General features: G+C 41.6%; 1 pseudogene; it reads left to right on the top strand.

The window, feature by feature from the left end:
• Positions 1-557: 557 nt before the first annotated feature.
• On the top strand, positions 558-658 carry LOC126279750 (U6 spliceosomal RNA; annotated as a pseudogene).
• Positions 659-21,706: the final 21,048 nt, after the last annotated feature.

Here is a 21,706-nt window from a genome sequence, read left to right as displayed (position 1 = left end):
TCGCTTGTTTTGAGAGTCTTGTAGACCTGCTACTTGCTACAATCAGAGTTATTGATCCCACACATTAGAGAAGTGTGTTTCATACGTATGCCTATAAGACTCTAAACTCGGATTGTGAGAACATGGCGACAACTAATCAGATTCTTAACTGAAGCATATATGCCTGTGTAATAAGCCACTGCCTTTCATGTAAAAGCCAACTATTACATCAAATCTGTGGTGCATCAGCATGTCATGTACAAATTTCACTGGTGTGGCCCACAAAGTATTTTTCCACCTGTCTAGCAATCTGCCATTACATATAGTTACCTAAATTAATTTGACAAGTTTCAGCCAATGAATACCACGACACTGAAGTGTGTGGAAAGCAGACCAGTATGCTGATATTAACATATACTATTTAGATGTGAGGCTCTACTATTTTGATGGCATTTTGAATTCCACCAATGTGATATAAGTCGATGCTTTTCACTATTTCATCTGATGAATTTCTCATCCTCTTTCGAGGAGAAAGATTGGACAAACTCTGCATGCAAATATTCGGCATGTTACATAGGTCCCAATACGCCGTGATGCTGAAACTGGAACGGTACAGAGAAGATTAGCATGGCCATTGCGCAAGGATGACACCCAAAATCGCGTAGTGTTTCACGTTTTTTAGCAATCTCACTCTGTCATGTCTCACATCAGCTGCTAATACCCTCATCCACCTACAGAAGTTTCGCTTTATATCTGTATCCACTTGTTACAAACTATGCTTTCCATTATGCACTTCTCCTCCACTCTCTTTTATTCATAACAGAACATAACAAAACTTGTAATGAACATATACCTCACATTATTAATTCACATCTAAAATCTCAGTCTACTAACACGTCAGCAGTCTCATCGAAACCACCAATACACTATGCACACTAACACAAGTACCTGTCACTAGCAGCCTTTTAGTTAATTGGCAAATGTGACACAAATCACAGTCAGTCTAAGCCTAAGCCCAGTAAAGGCAGTAGCTTCTTCTTTTCCTTAGGATCACACTCGAATGTCACAACGTCTCTTACTGCTGTCTCAATCATGTCATTTCATAACACACACTCACTGCCATATACAACATTTGAAAACCTTACAGCAACTTTACGTGAGATGCTGCATTTTCCACATCATTCTCACTCACATACTTTGACCCAAACTGATGGACTGATATGAATGGCCCCTCTTTCAAGAAATGCCAATAAATTATACTTCAATACTCGTACTTTTGGAGATACTGTACGTTTACTTTATATCAGTTATCAGTGGTTTACATTTATCTACATAGAGTTAACATTGTTTCTTTTACCTTTATTTTACAATAGCTATCTTAAAAACTTACATTTAAAAGTATGCCGTTAGTAGAGAAACTATGTATATGTTGCATATGTTAATTAAATGTAAACATCTGAAGATGAGTGCCAATAAGTTTCAAATGCTATCATCTTAAGTTAATGCCTATAAATGCAGGTAATTCATTACATTTACCTTCAGTTTCAACAGTTGCATTTTCTAATGCATCTACAATGGACAAGAATTACACTCCTGGAAATGGAAAAAAGAACACATTGACACCGGTGTGTCAGACCCACCATACTTGCTCCGGACACTGCGAGAGGGCTGTACAAGCAATGATCACACGCACGGCACAGCGGACACACCAGGAACCGCGGTGTTGGCCGTCGAATGGCGCTAGCTGCGCAGCATTTGTGCACCGCCGCCGTCAGTGTCAGCCAGTTTGCTGTGGCATACGGAGCTCCATCGCAGTCTTTAACACTGGTAGCATGCCACGACAGCGTGGACGTGAACCGTATGTGCAGTTGACGGACTTTGAGCGAGGGCGTATAGTGGGCATACGGGAGGCCGGGTGGACGTACCGCCGAATTGCTCAACACGTGGGGCGTGAGGCCTCCACAGTACATCGATGTTGTCCCAGTGGTCGGCGGAAGGTGCACGTGCCCGTCGACCTGGGACCGGACCGCAGCGACATACGGATGCACGCCAAGACCGTAGGATCCTACGCAGTGCCGTATGGGACTGCACCGCCACTTCCCAGCAAATTAGGGACACTGTTGCTCCTGTGGTATCGGCGAGGACCATTCGCAACCGTCTCCATGAAGCTGGGCTACGGTCCCGCACACCGTTAGGCCGTCTTCCACTCACGCCCCAACATCGTGCAGTCCACCTCCAGTGGTGTCGCGACAGGCGTGAATAGAGGGACGAATGGAGATGTGTCGTCTTCAGCGATGAGAGTCGCTTCTGCCTTGGTGTCAATGATGGTCGTATGCGTGTTTGGCGCCGTGCAGGTGAGCGCCACAATGAGGACTGCATATGACCGAGGCACACAGGGCCAACACCTGGCATCATGGTGTGGGGAGCGATCTCCTACACTGGCCGTACACCTCTGGTGATCGTCGAGGGGACACTGAATAGTGCACGGTACATCCAAACCGTCATCGAACCCATCGTTCTACCATTCCTAGACCGGCAAGGGAACTTGCTGTTCCAACAGGACAATGCACGTCCGCATGTATACCGTGCCACCCAACGTGCTCTAGAAGGTCTCTAGAAGATCTCCGTATCTGTCCCCCATTGAGCATGTTTGGGACTGGATGAAGCACCGTCTCACGCGGTCTGCACGTCCAGCATGAACGCTGGTCCAACTGAGGCGCCAGGTGGAAATGGCATGGCAAGCCGTTCCACAGGACTACATACAGCATCTCTACGATCGTCTCCATGGAAGAATAGCAGCCTGCATTGCTGCGAAAGGTGGATATACACTGTACTAGTGCCGACATTGTGCATGCTCTGTTGCCTGTGTCTATGTGCCTGTGGTTCTGTCAGTGTGATCATGTGATGTATCTGACCCCAGGAATGTGTCAATAAAGTTTCCCCTTCCTGGGACAATGAATTCACGGTGTTCTTATTTCAATTTCCAGGGGTGTATTTGCTGATATGAATACGAGAAAGGATAGAAAAACAAAATATGGCAATGAGACAGGGGCAGTCTCATTTGGCAAGCAGTTAAGGGTAGCTTTTCGAGTTTTGAACGTAAGAAGGCCAGTAGTGTGAGATTTAGCATTTAACTGTTGGTGAAGTTTTTTAGCAAGCTTCTTTTTAATATTCTTCCAGAAGTACTTTTGATGACTGATCTCCTAGGTATGGGTGTTTTCTATATTACTGTTTGTAAGAAAAGGGAACAGTCAGAAGAAGTGATCTGCAACATTCCACGATAATAGGACATGTAGAACAGCAAGATCATTATAAGTGATTTAAATGGTAGAGAGGTAGTGGCCATGCAGGCTCTTTTGTGTGACTGGACACGTCAGTGTTACACAACACTCAGTCTGTACAGAGCAGTAATATGGAGTGGAAACATGTAACCAACTACGACTATGTCTTACCAACATCACAGGATGGAGTAACAGCATGTGAATGCGTTCAAAAGTATGGATGGACGAGTCACCAAGAGCCAGGTTTGTTGTGCCGAGAAATTGCGGCGCGTACAGGTCGTGTTGCTTCAAGAGTGAGGCATATTTTCAACCAGAGAGAATGGGGACTACACAGCACCGTCAGGGCACTAGATGACACAATTTGACGTAGGTCAATCTGACTGCCATTTTTTCCACTTGGGCATAACGGGCAGAACAGTGTCATTCACAAGTGTTGGCACAATGTTGGAGCACTGCAGTTGGTGTGGTCATGTATGTGGTTGGACACCGTCTTCTGGGGGCTGGACTGGTGGCATGTATGCCACGGTGTCAATTTCCACTGACCAGACCCCACCAGTGCCACAGGCTTCAGTTGGCATGTGAACACCAACACTGGCGTAATCAGTGGCAAAATGTAGTATTTGTGGACTAATCCCACTTCAGCTTGTTCTAAAGTGATGGCCACGTACACTTTCGACGCCATCAAATTGAACAAAATTTGATCGACTGTACTGTTGAGCGGCATAGTATGCAAACGCCAAGGGAGATTGTTTGGGGTGCCATTGCATGTAAAATATGATATCATCTCCTATGTCTCGAGGGCAATCTGAATAGCTACCACTACATCAGAAAGGTTTTACAGCTTGAGGCATTGCTGCTGCTGCAGACTATTTCACATGCCATATTTCAGAAGGACAACACTTGACCACATGAAGAATGTGAATGCTTTCTTTGAAGAACAATGAGTGCCACTGCTCGCCTGGCCTGCATGTTGTTGGTTGGGATCTTGTTTGTTCAGAACCTCCTACAGCCACAGCTGATTCCATGTGGATGTGGCTACGAACTATGTGGCAGAGAATTCCCCAGCATCATATCCAGGAGGTCTTTCATTCCATGCCGCAACATCTAGTGTCGCTGATTGCATGACATGGTGGGCATGCCCTGCACCGAATTTCCACAGTCGTATTGCATGTACAGGTCTATAAATCAAATCATTTGTGTAGTGTTATGTCCATAATATGTGGAATAAAACTCATTGTGATCACATGTCTTAGAGTTACACTTTCTTCAGACAGTAAATAGGTTAAGCCACCATTTCGTTGCTCATTTGAAAGAAAAGTTTAAAAATCGAAATCACTTGAACTCTTAACATATTATATGATCTGTATTGTTCAGAAGTCAAATTGTAAAAATGGAAACAACAGACTGGTGCATACCTGAATATTCGACACAGGTGGTGGCAATGCGATGGCCTCACTCTCTCTCCATGAATTTCTTTGTCGCTCCGGATTGAAAATAATGGCCAGCCGTATTAACAGCGAGAGTAAAGAATGAAGAATATATAGTACTCTAGCAGCTGCACAGCCCTACGCTGTTTGCTACGCCATGAACCAGTGCAACTCAGTCATTTCTGGGCCACTGGTTATTCTTCGTGTTTTATTGGCCCTGTTAATACAAATCGATAAAAATAATATCGCACTTGACTAATTTGGAATCGCTCTGTCGAATGGGCACATAAAATTCCACTTTAAAAAGTCATTTTGTGTGTCTAAGGGGAAACAGAACGATTCTCTCCATTGAGCTCGGCGTTGGGTGAATCAAATGGTGAGCAGTATTTGCATGTACCGGCTCTGTCTGCACATTGCAGGAACAGAATTGCAAATATCTGCGGAAACGCCAGAGAAAATGCATCTGATGACTTTTTAAGAGATACACTCTGTGTATAGGACAGAATATATAATCTGTGTATGGAGTGGAAGTCTACCTACAACTTATATGGAAACTGGACTCCAGTTCTAAGAGTCGAAGGGCGTGAAAGAGTAATAGTAATCGAGGAAGGAGTGAGGGAGGGTTGTAACTATCAACCATATTATTCAATCTTGACGTTGAGCGAGTATTATTTAGGGGACATTGGAAAGGGAGAAGAGATAAAAACAATAAGGTTGGCGATGACACTTTAATTAACACCTTGCCAATGGACTTGGAAGATCAGTTGAAGAAAATGGATAATGTGAATGGGGTGGTTGGTGTGTCGAAAAGAGGTGACAAGATGAAAATGAATAATAAAAACTGAAGATAATTAAGTCAAACCAAGTCAGGGGGTGAATAGGTAATTACATTAGGAAATGAGACACTAAATTTGCACACCAGATTTGCTATTTGAGTAGTGAACAATTGACAGAAGCAGACATAAAGAGGATATGAAATATAGACACAATAAGAAGAAACGTTTTACTGGAAAAGAGAAATATGTTAACATATAATATAAGAGAAAATTGAGAATCTTTTGTTAAAGCATAGTCATTTCGCGTAGTGAAAGATGGAAAACAAAAGCGCTGTCAAGGAGATATTACTCTTAGACTCTTTTGAAACTTGTACTCCACCATAATGCAGTAGATAAGATCAGTACACTGAGTAACTAATGAACCGAAAGGGCATCGAACTGGGGACAAAAGGGCGTCATAATGCTACTTGATTAAAATAATGAGTATTTCAGTGGGACACAATCTAAGGCACCAAAGAAAGGACTTGTTCATTGAGAGAAGTATGGGGGATAACAATTGCAGAGTGAGACTAATATTTAATGCTATAAGCAGAAGCAAGTGGATGTAGGATGGGGTAGTTATGCTAGTATGAAGAGAGACATATTAACCTGGATTGCTGCCTTAAACCAGTCTTTGGGCTGATGATAGCAAGAAGAATGTAAATCGCATGAAGGATGTGTGATCTGCAAAATTATGACGAGGTTGTGGCTACCTCACCCTGCTGTCTTCTACAGCTATTGCAATCCGAGGCGGCGAAAATGAAAGGAGCTTGCTTCAGTTTACGGGTGCAGTAAATGTTTACAGGCTTCCAGGATTTTAAATGGATTCCCTGTCTAGAATTTGACATTGTAAGGTTGTGACGGTATCCCTTATTGCAGAGGCCCCTTACTTGTTTGATACTGGAAGACGTGGAAGTATGTCATAACTCTAATAGTAAAGAAATGATTAACAAATATGTTGATGTATTGTGAAATTAGAATTGTAAAAACACATGGGCAGCCTTCACTCACATTAAAATGCCTGTAGCAAGACACATCAGCTACGGTGATGAAGCTGCAGCTGCTGGTCCATCATGAAGCTCGAACTGCGTGGGCATTACGTTGTGACAGTGAAAGCTCTATAATTAGCTGGCGCCACACTCTTATAAGCTTCTGACAAAAGGGAAAAAATAGTGCCAATTGTCAATAGACGCTTCTCCTCGTATCACTACGTCTGCACGAAGATGAAGAACAATAGTTTAAAACGTGAGTAGTTCTTAACTTTTTCCGCTTTTCTGAGTGAATTATCAGCTCCTCTCAGAATCACAGCAGCCGAGATCTATTCTCGGTTCCTCACTATGTTCTTATATTATTATTCCAGTCTACCATAAAGTTTATTTTACACGGAAATTTCATGAACTTCTTCATTTCTGGGAGTATCGTATATACACTTCCAGGTTTTGCTTTTTTCTCGTACGAAGTTGAATTTCTAGCCTGTGGTATCATCACTTCTCCGTTCTTCTGCCGAGCACCATGAGGTGACAGCAGTGATTCGAAACTTTGGATTTTGATCTGCACAGCATGTCTCCACGATATAAATATAAACACGTATTTTTTTCTGATGACATGTGGTTTCACATGTTTTAATGAGGTATTAAAACTGTGCAGACATCTCTCAGTTAATAGCGAACTATCAATTAACGTTGTTGGGGACTTATAAGATTTAAAATTTTGGGTATCACATATGATGTCTTAGGAATCAACGGATTTATAAGTTTTAAACTTTTGGGTATCACATATGATATCTTGGGAATCAATACAAACTCAGTTTATGCCAACTGAATTGTAATTGTCGTTAGATTTTTTTCTACTTGTTTACCAAGCGTGACTGATGAAGAATTGGTCAACAGAATTAATCCAGGTTAGTCTGACATAGAATCTGAAGAGTCTGACGATGAAAATGACGCTTTGATCTAAAGAGATCAAAATGAAGAAAGTCTGTCAGGAGAGGAAACTGTGCCTCTTGCTCAAAAGCGAGAAATATTCGAGTTCTGGAGGCATACAAATAAGAAAGACTAAGTGTGTTACTGAAAGAATTACTGCCTTTTTCTAGATAGTTTGCTTAGAACCTTATTTGAGAGTTTTTATTTTCAGACAGGTGGCAGTTCCGGTAACTTCCAATGTAACATTTCAATTAACAGATCTGCAGGCACAGAAGAACTCAAGCAGCTGGCTGAATATTTTTTCCAGTATTTTCTAGGTTCATTTTGCAGGGTACATCTCAGTTCATAAATATTAAGCACATCTGTAAAACACGCAAATCACTTCATTCTGCAGTACAAGAAATGCACAACTGTTGGGGAGTGAGTGTTGTTGCAACACTTTTAGATGTACAACGACGAACAATGTGCTGGGAGAGGAAAAGTAGATACCCCTTGTGAATCTTCAGGTTTTGGCGGCGCAAAGACTGATCCATTAAGTTTCGGGTGTGCAGCCGCAAGAAATCACCTTCTTCTGCTAATATTTCGGCTGTATACCGTCCAGCCATCTTCAGAGTGAGTCGCAAGACTGCCGCTCCAGTGATCGCTTCGTCCCTTTGTATTCGTGTACCGCGCGACTGCGCATGCGGCCACAGATGCAAATGTGCCACAGACGTTGGTCGGCGGCAGAGACGTGCATAATGCGCGAGTTGTATCTGTGACTCCGCCGTCGATCTGTGTTGGCATATCGATATATCATTGTGAGCTGCACTGTGACGACGTCTTTATGAGTTTATTACAGCAAGTACCGGATTCCATGATTTATCCAGATTGAAACCACTATCTCTATTATTTAAATTGGCCGTCAAGCGAATTTCAATTGCCTCCTTCACTATCGAGTCCCAAAAGGATACTGTAGTTGCCTAAATTTCGACGTTGTCATACAGCTTACTGTGACCATTATCAATACAGTGCTCTGCCACTGCCGACTTGGTAGGTTGTAAAAGTCGTGTGTACCTCCGGTGTTATGTACATCTTTCAAGGACTGTACGAGTGGTTTGTCCGATGTAAGAAAGGCCACATTGGCATGGAATTTTGTAAACTTCAGATTTTCGGAGCAGCAAATCATCTTTAACGGAGCCCACGAGTGCACCTGTCTTGGGTGGAGGACGTCAGTCTTGCGACTCACTCTGAAGATGGCTGGACGGTATACAGCCGAAATATTAGACGAAGTAGGAGATTCTTGCGGCTGCACTCCAGAAACTTAATGGAACAGTCTTTGAGCCCCAAAAATTTGAAGATTCACATCAAGTACCTCTGCAGGGAAGAGATGGTTTTGTGTGTTCGACGATTGGATAAGCTTCGACACTTGAGATTACTGAGCTCTTTAAGTTTTTTAATAAGGTGCCGTGACCAGGGCATAATTCCGAAGTTTGCCAGATTAGTACATTTTATAAAAACGACGTCTATGAATAAAATTTTAACAAAAGCTGGTTCTGCTATTGTTAAGGAGAAGATCCACTTTACTCGCCGAAAATTAGACCTGATTTCTGAAGAATTTTATCGCCTGCACCTGAAAATGTCTGTGGAGATACCCTATGATTCTCGGAAATGGATTGATGGTACAACTTGGGCCAAATCAGACTGGATTCGTGAGGTGGCCACATCCCGAAAGACTACAAAATTTAGTCGACTGAAGACGACATCGCAGCGAGAAACTGTTATTCTTCGCCCTGTTATTAATATGACAGGTAGAGATTTGGACGACGCTACGATGATGGTTTTGAGTTAGGGACTGAATTTTGCACCCACGCCACAGGTTCTCCAATGCCTTCGTTCATCAGCGCCATTGAAGAAGCTATTCGACCACTTCCCTCGATATGTGGCAGAGAGGGCTGCTATATGCAAGCTTCGCCTGGATACTCAGACGGTGGTACTCTCAGCAGATAAAGGTAATGTTACTGTTTTATTATCTCGGGACTGATACCATGATAAAATGTACAATTTATTGAGTGACAGCATGTACCGAAAGGTCAGCAGGGATCCCACTAATCGAGTGCCGAAGAAAACTGTTTCGCTTCTGAATGATTCTCCCTTACCATCAGAAGTTGTTTGGAGAATGAAACTAAGTGGTCCGGTGCCTCCCAGACTTTATGGACTACCAAAGGTCCACAAGAAAGATGTTCCTCTGTACCCCATAGGCTCTCCGACCTATGACGTTGCCAAACATCTGGCATCATTGTTGAGGCCTCTTGTGGGAAAATGTACTCACCACATTAGAAACACTGCTCACTTCATTAGTAAACTGAAATAATTGAAAATGAACCCATTTGATATATTAGTTAGTTTTGATATGGTGGTTTTATTTACAAAGGTTCCCTTCCAGAGTCTCTACAGCTTATTAAAAGAAGTTTTGACGAAGAGATTTCAGCTTTGTTTAAACATGGTTTGACCTCCACATATTTCTTATTTAACAACGAATTTTTTGAACAGACAGACGGAGTCGCCATGGGTAGTCCCTTATCCCCTCTGGTGGAAAAATTAATTTATGGAGGACTTCGAGGAGAAGGCGTTTGAATCTGCTGATTTGAAAGCCACGGTATTCTGGAGGTATGTTGATGACACCTTTGCAGTTTGGCCCTATGCTGAAGACAACTTGCAAGACTTCTTAAGACATCTGAACTGCCTCCACGATCAAATAAAGTTCACAATGGAAATTGAAAAGGAGGGATGCCTTCCATTGTTGGATGTTTTGGTTCAGCGCAGAGAGGATGGCACTTTGAGACATGAACTGTATAGGAAGCCAATGCACACCGACCTGTATTTACGTGCAAATAGCTGCCACCATCCTGCCAAGACAATGAGTGTTCTCAGAACTTTGACCCACAGACTGCATATTATTTCTGACAAAAGCAGTCTGCAAGATGAAATTTCCCACTTACAAACAAAGAGTGTTTGAAGACAATTGGTACTCTCCACAACAAATACAGAGGGCAGTGAAAATGTAACCGAAAGAGGGCTCAAAGAAAGCAGAAGAAGATGAAGAAACCTTTAAATCGATGGCCTTCCTGCAATATGTGGGTACATCTCATCAAAAATAGGACGGATTCTCGGCAGACACAAAGTGAAAGTGATTTTTCGTCCTCCACCCAAGACAGCTGCACTCGTGGGGTCCGTCAAAGATGATTTGCTGCTCCGAAAATCTGAAGTTTACAAAATTCCATGTCAATGTGGCCTTTCTTACATCGGACAAACCACTCGTACAGTCCAAGAAAGATGTACAGAACACCGGAGGTACACACGACTTTTACAACCTACCAAGTCGGCAGTGGCGGAGCACTGTATTGATAATGGTCACAGTAAGTTGTATGACAACGTCGAAATTTTGGCAACTACTTCACCCTTTTGGGACTGGATAGTGAAGGAGGCAACTGAAATTCGCTTGACGACGAATTTAATTTATAGGGATAGTGGTTTCAATCTTGATAAATCATGGAATCCGGTACTTGCTGTAATAAACTCATAAAGACGTCGTCACAGTGCAGCTCACTATGATATATCGATATTCCAGCACAGATCGACTGTGAAGTCGTAGATACAACTCGCGCATTATGCACGTCTCTGCCGCCGACCAACGTCTCTGGTGCATTTGCGTCTGTGGCCGCATACGCAGTCACGCGGTGCACGAGTATAAAGGGACGAAGCGAGCACTGGAGAGGCAGTCTTGCGACTCACCCTGAAGATGGCTGGACGGTATACCGCCGAAATATTAGAAGAAGAAGATTTCTTGCAGCTGCACCCCCAAAACATACTGGAATAGATACCCATCAATTTCAGACAATGTTACAAGAGACAGATATTTCTTCCTGAGGAATTGCCTAAAATTATGTGACGAAGTACAGTCGTTGAAAGTTTTAGTACCATCTTTGTAGTCTGACATAGCTCCAAATCCACAGCAAATTCTAACATTATGTGTAATGTTTAGCGCTGCTTATCTGGTAATGAAGAAACATAAAACCGTAATTGTATGTAAAATTGTCCTATTTATGTCCAGAGGGGCATTGAAAGGAAGAAGTGATTGAGAAGGGAGTGAGATAGGTTTGTAGTCTATCCTCAATGTTATTCAATCTGTGCCTGAGCAAGAAGTAAATAAAACTAAAGAAAAATGTAGAGTAACAATCAAAGTTTAGGTAGGAGAAATGAAAACTTTGAGATGTAGATGACATTGTAATTCTGCCAGAGGCAGAAAAGAACTTCAAAGAACAGTTGAACTGAATGGACAGTGTCTTGAAAGGAGGATATAAGACGAATACCAATAAAATCACGAAAAAGGTAATGAAATTTTGTCGAAGTAAACAAGTGACGCCGAGGCCATTAATTAGGAAATGGTACACTGAAAGTAGTAGATGAGCTTTGTTATTTGGGCAGCAAAATAACTATAATAGCTGAAGTGGTTTGTTACCAAATGTAGACTGGCAATGGCAAGAAAAGCGTTGATGAAGGAAAAAATATTGTTAATATCGAATATAGATTTAAGTGTTGCAAAGTGTTTTCTGACAGTATTTGTGTGGAGTGTACCCATGTATCGACGTGAAGTGTGGACGATAAACAGTTTAGGCAAGATGAGAATAAAAGATTTTAAAATATACTGTCACAGAAGAATGCTGAAGATTAGATGAGTAGATCACGTAACTAATGAGGAGGTATGGAATAGAATTGCGGAAAAAGAAATTTGTGGAACAATCTGACTAGAAGAAGATACCAGCTGATAGAAACTTTCTGATCAAGGGATAACGAGTTCAGCAGTGGAGAGAAATGCACAGGCTAAAAATTGTAGAGGAAGACTTAGAGATGAATATAGTAAGTAGGTTCAAACAGATGTAGCTTGTGGTTGTCATCCATGAAGAGGTTTGCACAGGACAGTGTAATGTGGAGAACTGCATTAAACCAGTTTCTGACTGAAGACCGCGGCAGTTACAACAACAACAACAACAACATGTCCCAAGGTATCACATGATAACATCCACTACAAATAATTCACTATTGTTTTAAAATTTTTACTGAGGTTCATTTGTTGTTAACTAGCACTAACCAAAAGCAGTTAACACTAATGTAGCTCGGGACTGAAGAGGTTAATATTTTAAGAGGCAACTGAATTCATAAAGAGCTCAAAAAAAATAGAAAATATGGATACACCGTTGGGCTGTTCGTTGAAAAAAGGACCTGAACCTCTCTCGTGTAACTGGTTGCTTATTAATGTGTACTGAGTTCATTCCTTGTTTGCTGCCTAGTGCGGAGACTCACGCGCGCACCTCGTCACGTAGTAGTGGTGGGAAGGTGCGATGTGTTAGCACATGTAACATTGTTACGCTGTGGGGGGAATGTTGCTGCTGCCGTCTAGACACAGGGCCGTGACAACTGCAGACCGCCACAGCCGCGACTCGACAGTCGCCACGCCGCGGTCGAATGCGCCCCAAGGGTGCCACTGAGCTGAGGGATGCGACTGCAGTTTGCGGCTGCCGATGCGTCACGACTCGCTCGCTTCGTGCCGCCCCGGGCGATCGTATGTCGCCGGACGTCTTACCGCCTCGCAGAGCCGAAACTTCGCGGATGTTCCTACTCTTGGACGGCACTCACTTATCATTCTACGCTTCCCTATGCTGAAGTTAGAGGCGCACCGTCCCTGGAAGTGCTTCCACCGAAACCGTTACCTTTTGTGAACAAAGTACTTACAGTGAGTGCTAAAAGATAATCCTGCATTACGACTATTTTTGTCATCAAATGCGAGAGTGTAGTTTACGTCGTGACTTACGCGTTACTCTATACTGTTTCGGACAGTTTCATGACGAGCTGGATAAAGTCATATAACATATGTTGAAGTGATAAAAGATATGAGATAGCGATGTGGACATAAACAGATGGCGGTAGTATCACTTCAACAAGGTGGGAATGGGTAGCGTGTTGGCACAGCTGCCATTTGTATGCAGGTGATTCATGTAAAAAGATTTCCGACGTGATTATGCCAGTACGACGGGAAAACACACTTTGAATGTGGAATGATATGTGGAGCTAGACACATGGTACATTCGGAAATGCTTAGGAAATTCAGTATTGCGAGATCCAGTGTCAAGAGTGTGCCAAGAATACCAAATTTCAGGCATTACCTCTCACAACGGACAACTCAGTGGCCGACAGCCATTACTTAATATGATATTTCAGTGTGTGTGTTATTCTGATTACATTGCAAAGTTCCTTTGGACATGCATGCAGACATTGCAATATCGTATTTATTTACCAGTACCGGGCAAGCGACTTTCAAGTACAAATCTAACCTGTACAGTAATACACATAATGGATGTGGTTCGAGTCCCGGCTGGCACAAATTATTATTCTCGTCTTTCCATTATACAGCTGGTGATTATCCTTATTCCCAACTGAGAATTCATTTAACACCTTCACTTAACGACCGAGAGCAGCGTCGTTTAAAAGTTGCCATTCCTAATGGGCAAGCAACGTTGCGCGAAATAACCGCAGAAATCAACAACGAACGCTTGCGTTAGGATAATGTGGTGAAATTCGCCATTAGGGGCTATGGCATCAGGCAATCGACGAGAGTGCATTTACTGACTGCACGACATCGCCCAAGGCGTCCCTCCTATGTTTGTAACCATGCTGGTGGGACCCAGGACGACTGAAAAGCCGTAGCCTAGTCAGATGAGTCCCGAGTTCCACCTAGGAGCCAACGACTTGATGAGTTCATACCATACCGAGTTGCTGCAGTACACTGGAAAAAGGAGGCCCAACAAGGTACCCCATGATTTTTGTTATCTCAGTATACTGTTTCGGACGATTTCGTGGGGAGTTAGTTAAAGTCATCACATAATTTTTTAACCACTGCGTAGGAATGAATGAAAGAGCAGAAGCATATTGCCATCCCGTTGACCACAGAAAACTGGACATTACATGGCCCGAGGTCTACATGTCTACAAGGTGTCCCAGAAGGAATGGTCAATATTCAGGAATACAGCAGGAATGTGCATTTCAAATAAAATGTATAGTAAACATGGGTGCTAAAAAACACATACCTTGAGAGCTATGAGCACTTCTTCATCTTTGATATTGTGAAACAAATCTCTTCTACTAAAACTCCTTGAGTTCCGTTTTTTGAGGGGTGGTAGAGTGGTTCAAAATGTAAATCAAAGGTTCAGTACCCATGGGCTCTAAAGTGCATACCCCAAAACTTTTGAGTGCCATGCCTATAAAGTTACATCGTCTTCCATGCTGGAAAGAATGCCATGCCAGTAATATTAGAGGCACAACATTTTAGTGAGGACTGCCATATTATGGCCCATCTTGTCCAAACAACATATTATTGTTTAGGTCCACACTACCACCTCCCAAAACATGGAAGGGAAAGAGCTAGCAGTATCAGACATTTGTTTCACTCTACTGGAGATGAGGAAGTGCTTACAGAGTTTAGGGCACACATTTTAGAGCGCTTGTTCACTGGACTTTTTTAGCTTCAAATGATCATTTCTGTCATATAAGTAGTATATATATATGCCAATTTTGAACCAAAGAGTACATTTTAAAAAAATTATGATTTGAAACCAAGATTTTAGTTTTGCTGTTCACCCCATAAAAAATTAATCTACACTCCTGGAAATGAAAAAAAGAACACATTGACACCGGTGTGTCAGACCCACCATACTTGCTCCGGACACTGCGAGAGTGCTGTACAAGCAATGATCACATGCACGGCACAGCGGACACACCAGGAACCGCGGTGTTGGCCGTCGAATGGCGCTAGCTGCGCAACATTTGTGCACCGCCGCCGTCAGTGTCAGCCAGTTTGCCGTGGCATACGGAGCTCCATCGCAGTCTTTAACACTGGTAGCATGCCGCGACAGCGTGGACATGAACCGTATGTGCAGTTAACGGACTTTGAGCGAGGGCGTATAGTGGGCATACGGGAGGCCGGGTGGACATACCGCCGAATAGCTCAACACGTGGGGCGTGAGGTGTCCACAGTACACAGTATATCGATGTTGTCGCCAGTGGTCGGCGGAAGGTGCACGTGCCCGTCGACCTGCGACCGGACCGCAGCGACGTACGGATGCACGCCAAGACCGTATGATCCTACGCAGTGCCGTAGGGGACCGCACCGCCACTTCCCAGCAAATTAGGGACACTGTTGCTCCTGGGGTATCGGCGAGGACCATTCGCAACCGTCTCCATGAAGCTGGGCTACGGTCCCGCACACCGTTAGGCCGTCTTCCGCTCACGCCCCAACATCGTGCAGCCCGCCTCCATTGGTGTCGCGACAGGCGTGAATGGAGGGACGAATGGAGACGTGTCGTCTTCAGCGATGAGAGTCGCTTCTGCCTTGGTGCCAATGATGGTCGTATGCGTGTTTGGCGCCGTGCAGGTGAGCGCCACAATGAGGACTGCATACGACCAAGGCACACAGGGCCAACACCCGGCATCATGGTGTGGGGAGCGATCTCCTACACTGGCCGTACACCTCTGATGATCGTCGAGGGGACACTGAATAGTGCACGGTACATCCAAACCGTCATCGAACCCATCGTTCTACCATTCCTAGACCGGCAAGGGAACTTGCTGCTCCAACAGGACAATGCACGTCCACATGTATCCCGTGCCACCCAACGTGCTCTAGAAGGTGTAAGTCAACTACCCTGGCCACCAAGATCTCCGGATCTGTCACCCATTGAGCATGTTTGGGACTGGATGAAGTGTCGTCTCACACGGTCTGCACGTCCAGCATGAACGCTGGTCCAACTGAGGCGCCAGGTGGAAATGGCATGGCAAGCCGTTCCACAGGACTACATCCAGCATCTCTACGATCGTCTCCATGGGAGAATAGCAGCCTGCATTGCTGCGAAAGTTGGATATACACTGTACTAGTGCCGACATTGTGCATGCTCTGTTGCCTGTGTCTATGTGCCTGTGGTTCTGTCAGTGTGATCATGTGATGTATCTGACCCCAGGAATGTGTCAATAAAGTTTCCCCTCCCTGGGACAATGAATTCACTGTGTTCTTATTTCAATTTCCAGGAGTGTATATCCATGCACAAAATTTTCATTTAGCTAAAAAATAAAAATATAATAATTTTTCTCTTTGGAAGTAGGTTACCTGAAATTGTGTTGTCTATATCCATTAAATAAATTTTTATTTACTGATAAAATAAAAAATCTAATATACTTTTTTCTTTATAAATAAGGTCTCCAAGATTGTCTTTATCTATATCCACAAACCTAATGTTCATTTATTTAAAAATAAACATTTTGTAGATTTTCTCTTTGTAAATCAGCTCTGTCAAACCTCATTTATCTATATCATTGATTGAAATTGTAATTGAAAACTCAGAGTACACTTCAGTGGTAAATGTTTTAATTTTTTTAAAAACTTAATTTTTCTACAGAAACAAATGCAAAACAAAAATGTACTCCTAAGCTGAGCTATTTCAACAGCTACATGTCTCAAGAAATGATTCAAATGCTTAGTTTATTTGATTATATTAGCTACATATAATATTATTTACAGTTTGTTTTACTTGGTCTGACAGTGTTCATGCATAAAGATCTTAGAATATTCTACTTCTTCAACACAGCAATGTCACTAAAACACTCATGCACATAAAACTGTCACATTTATTGCATTTAATGCACACCCTCTTCACTTTCTTAGCAGCATCCTTTCTTTCTTCTGTTCTTTGCATGCTTTTATAACAGCCCCAACATCACCTTTGACTGCTCTGCTTTGGTTCCTCTACTGTCACAAGGCGATGGCTGTTATCTTCATGGAACAGTTGTAGTGTTACTCATGGTTTTGGATCTTTGGCATCTGATAGCAGCAGAGTCAAGCACCCCCTGAAAGGAATTATTTGTATGTGAGACTTTGATCCTTTGGTTGTGAAGTTGTACAGTACTTGAGCATTTACAAACATGTTCCAAAAATGTTTTCAGAAACGATCTTTCTGTACCATTTAACTGTATGCCGAAGTTAGGAATCACCATGGGTACCGATTGTTAAAATATTGAGTGTTACGAGCAAGAGAGTGTTCAGTGGAGCCACCACTTTTAGACCCATACCTGAAACGCGTTATCTGTGAGCCCTATGAGGCTCATAAATACAACATATGAGCCAGTTATGGCTCACACAGCCCACAGTACAATGTGTATGTGAACCAAATATGGCTCACATGGCGTCACAACCTGTGTAATTTTGAGCCACATTGGCTCATGTGGCAGTGAATGTGTTAAAAATTGTTCCAGACTTAATCCAGAAGAAGTAATAGCTCTTATTCTAAATCCTGTTGACATTATTAATAATAACGATAAAGAATTGAATAAAAAATCTCCTGAAATGAACTTCATGTAATCTGTAAAGAAACAATTTAATAAAGTATTCCAAACTTAATAAACACAATTAATCAATCTTACTAATAGGTCGGAGAGCAATCTTAATAGTAATGTTAATGAGAATTATTTTCTAAAGGTTCTAGTAGATAAGTATCAAGAAAATAAAGAAAAAATGTATCTGAAAATGTACCTGATTTAAATTTTCTAGATGATGACGATTTGTTTAAAATCACCTAAATGAATTAATAGAAAATCCTCTGCTTTTAAATCGAGAATAATAACTTACAAAATTAATAATGTTGATATTATTATTGATAATAAGAATTTTTTAATCAAGTTAAAGAAGAAATAACTATTGACTTTGACTTTATTTCATGCAAAGGAGAGTGATAAAAGCTAATATGAAACTTTATTCTAATCCAAAAAATAAAGATGAAACACGAGAATTTAATTTTACAGCAAGCTATGAAGTTTTATTAGGAACTATTGATTTAGAAGATTATTATCAAAAAACAACAAACAAACAATTAACTAAAAAGGAAGAAATGCTAAGAAAAAATCTGGATGGTCTTTGTTTTTTATATATATAGTTTAGAATTAAATGTTAATAGACACAATCCAGTTTTTGGTTCTCTGTTTTTAGTTCTTATATCGATTTGCCAAAAGAAGTAAGATAAAAAAGATATAAGTAATGTAAAAAACACAGGTCAAAAACGTTTTCCTTTTTCAATAAAATCTGATTTATATCCAATAAACGATTATATAGAAAGAGTTGTTAGGTTAGGTTAAACATATTGGATTGGAATTAGTTTAAATTTTTGATAAGAGAAAGTTAAGAACAAAACATTCTCGGTTTTCAAGTTACGCCAATTCGAATAAAATCCTTGAGAGTTTGATGACATCTCCGCCATCAGCGTCAGGAGTTCACTGACTGACATGGCTGAAATGGTTTCTCGCTTATATAGGTATGATGACATCATAAGCAGCCTAACAGATAGACCCAATGTGGCACACACACATAGGTCGACCTGGTCAGCTGGCGGAGCTAATGCCCATGGCAGCACTGGTGATTTCAGTTGGCGCCAAGGAAGGCGCCAAGTTTGAAACTGGCGCTCCCTCATTGTGCATCTGTCTTTGCTTTCTTTCGATGTCCAACACCCGCCCCCATGCCCTGCTGGGTGTGTACCCCTGGTCCCTCTTTAACTTTTTGTTGTATACGAATCTCAGCTGCTTCCTCTATAGTGGAGTCCCAATGTATAGGTGCATGAGCCAGCACTTTTGTACATTGGCATCCTGCCTTCCTCTCAAGCAAAACATCTAAGAATGGTAGCTTGCCGTGCTTCTCAATCTCGACAGTAAATTTAATTTTGGAATGGACACCATTCATGTGATCGACGAACTGCTATAGCGTATTTTCACCATGAGGCCATATCAGGAAGGTGTCATCAATGTATTGTCGAAAACAAGATGGCTAAAATGTCCCAGTTTTCTTAAATGTGCTCCATGAACAAATTCTCGACTGCTGCAGACACTGGTGATCCCATGGCTGTGCTGTCCGTCATCTCATAATATTCATTGCAGTACATAAAATTTACATGGTCATTAGGACATGACGGTACAACGTAATGATGGAAAATGTGGGGAAGTCTGGTGGCACAAGGCGTTAATTTCTTCAGTACTTCATCTGGTAAACCAGAATCCTTTAATAACTTCTCTGTCTTTCTGACAATGGCCTGCATGGGATCACAACTAAGTTTGCGGTAAGTGGCATGTTCTAAAAATGCAGCACCTTGAGGTGGTAGTCTGCAGAGTTCAGAACCACGATGGCATTCCCTTTGTCAGCTGGCAAGACAACCAAGTCTTCTTTCTCACGTCATAACCGTAAGCAACATCGTTCCTCGTGGCTAATATTAGATTCTAGTGGCTTAGCTTTCACCATTTGTGGCCTGACGTCCTCAGCTGCATTGTGCGAAAGATTCCTATTGCACTGCTCTATTCCACTAATTATATCCAATATTGGCAGATGTCGTGGAGCTGGAGAAAAGTTGAGCCATTTACTCAGTGCTGATATAGAGCCATCGACCAATTCTTGGTTGGAAAGGTTAACAATCGTTCTATTTGCCTTATCGGATTTCACAACAGTTCTTCCGTGATTCAGGTGATCAAACTTGGCACATTGCTTCTACATTGCCTTGGATAAACCTGCATGTTGTTGCACTCACATAGCTACATCCACCAACTCCCAGTCGAATGGTGACAATATTGTTGACAAAGACCGATGACAGTCAAATAGGTTCCTGGCATTATGGTCAAGCTCATACGTTGTCTGTTGTATCTGCTGTAGCACTATGGCGAGACTGGTCCTCTACAAAACTCTGTCCACTGCATCAATTCGATTGTGGCGCTTGACTTCTGCAAAGCAAGGAATTGCCTCCTTGTCCCGGCAGCTTTGTAAAAATGCCAAAGAACTCAGCAGATGTGATCTCTTTTCTTGCAGTTTTTCTAAGTCTCACACTACATATTATGTCCTCACTGTAGAAGGAAGCTACGTGTCCTAAGAGTCTTTTGCTATGGCATTCATGATAAAACGTTCTCAGTTTCAAGCCACGTCAGTTCTAATAAAATCCTCGAGCTTTCAATGACCGTCACCACCATCGTGATCAGGAGTTCACTGACTGCCTATGTAAGTGAGAAACTGCAGGAGCCCCAACAGTCAGTGACAGCTGGCCGGTGTGGCTGAGTGGTTTTAGGTGCTTCAGTCAGAAACTGCACGACTGCTACAGTTGCAGGTCCGAATCCTTTCTCGGGCATGGATGTGTGTGATGTCCTTTGGTTAGTTAGGTTTAAGTAGTTCTTTGTTCTAGGGGACTGATGACCTCAGATGTTAAATCTTATAGTGCTCAGAGCCATTTGAACCATTTGAACTCCTGATGACAATGGTGGAGGTGGTCATTGTAAGCTCAAGGATTTTGTTCGAATTGACACGGCTTGAAAACCAAGAATGTGTATTTTGGTATGGCATCGTGAGAGACTCTGAGGACACAAGAGAAAGTTAATTTTCTGTTCACTTGACAGATATTAAAAAAATTGAAAAAAGTCAAATATTTCAATTAATATTTATGTTTTTGAAGAAAAATCTACTGTATAACCTCTTTGCAATATAAGAAAGTAAAAGGAAAGCATGTAAACACTCTTTCAAATCGAGATAAAAATAATTCATCTCAATGGCGGATGAAAAATCTGTCTAGATTAAGTACTCCATCATCAACTAAAATGTGCATAATATTTATCCTTGTGATTTGTGCTTAAGATACTCATACTCTCAAGAAAAAGTAGAAAATAATGAAAATGATTGTAAAGAAGATAAAGAAATAAAAATAGATATGCCTGTGGAGGAATGAATGAAATTTAAAAATTATAATAATTCATTATTTGTACTTCTTGTAGTTTATAGACACTTTGAATGTTATTTAAAAGATGTTCACACTTTAAACAAGCTTAGATTAATGAATGTGCAAAACATTTATCAATTTCATTTAGTTATTATATTAAATATTCTAAATGTGATCACAAAAAACCTGTTACATATACTGGTAAAGCTTCAGTCAAGAAACCATTGAAATGTTGAAAGAAGAATGTAGAGAAATTGCTAAAATATATCACCAAAGTATTCGAATGATAATGATCAATGGAGATAAAGTAAATTTTATAAATTTAAAAAACTTGTTTTATTTGTGTAAAGAAATTCACTTAGGGAGAAAAAAGTAAGAAATCATTGTCATTGAACACGAAAATATTTAGTAGCTGCACACAAATATTATAATCTTAATTATTAAAATCCTTATTTTATTCCAATTAAT

Source organism: Schistocerca gregaria, chromosome 6 (genome assembly GCF_023897955.1).
Source record: "Schistocerca gregaria isolate iqSchGreg1 chromosome 6, iqSchGreg1.2, whole genome shotgun sequence".
Lineage (NCBI taxonomy): Eukaryota > Metazoa > Arthropoda > Insecta > Orthoptera > Acrididae > Schistocerca > Schistocerca gregaria.
This window is presented reverse-complemented; position numbering and strand designations above follow the sequence as displayed.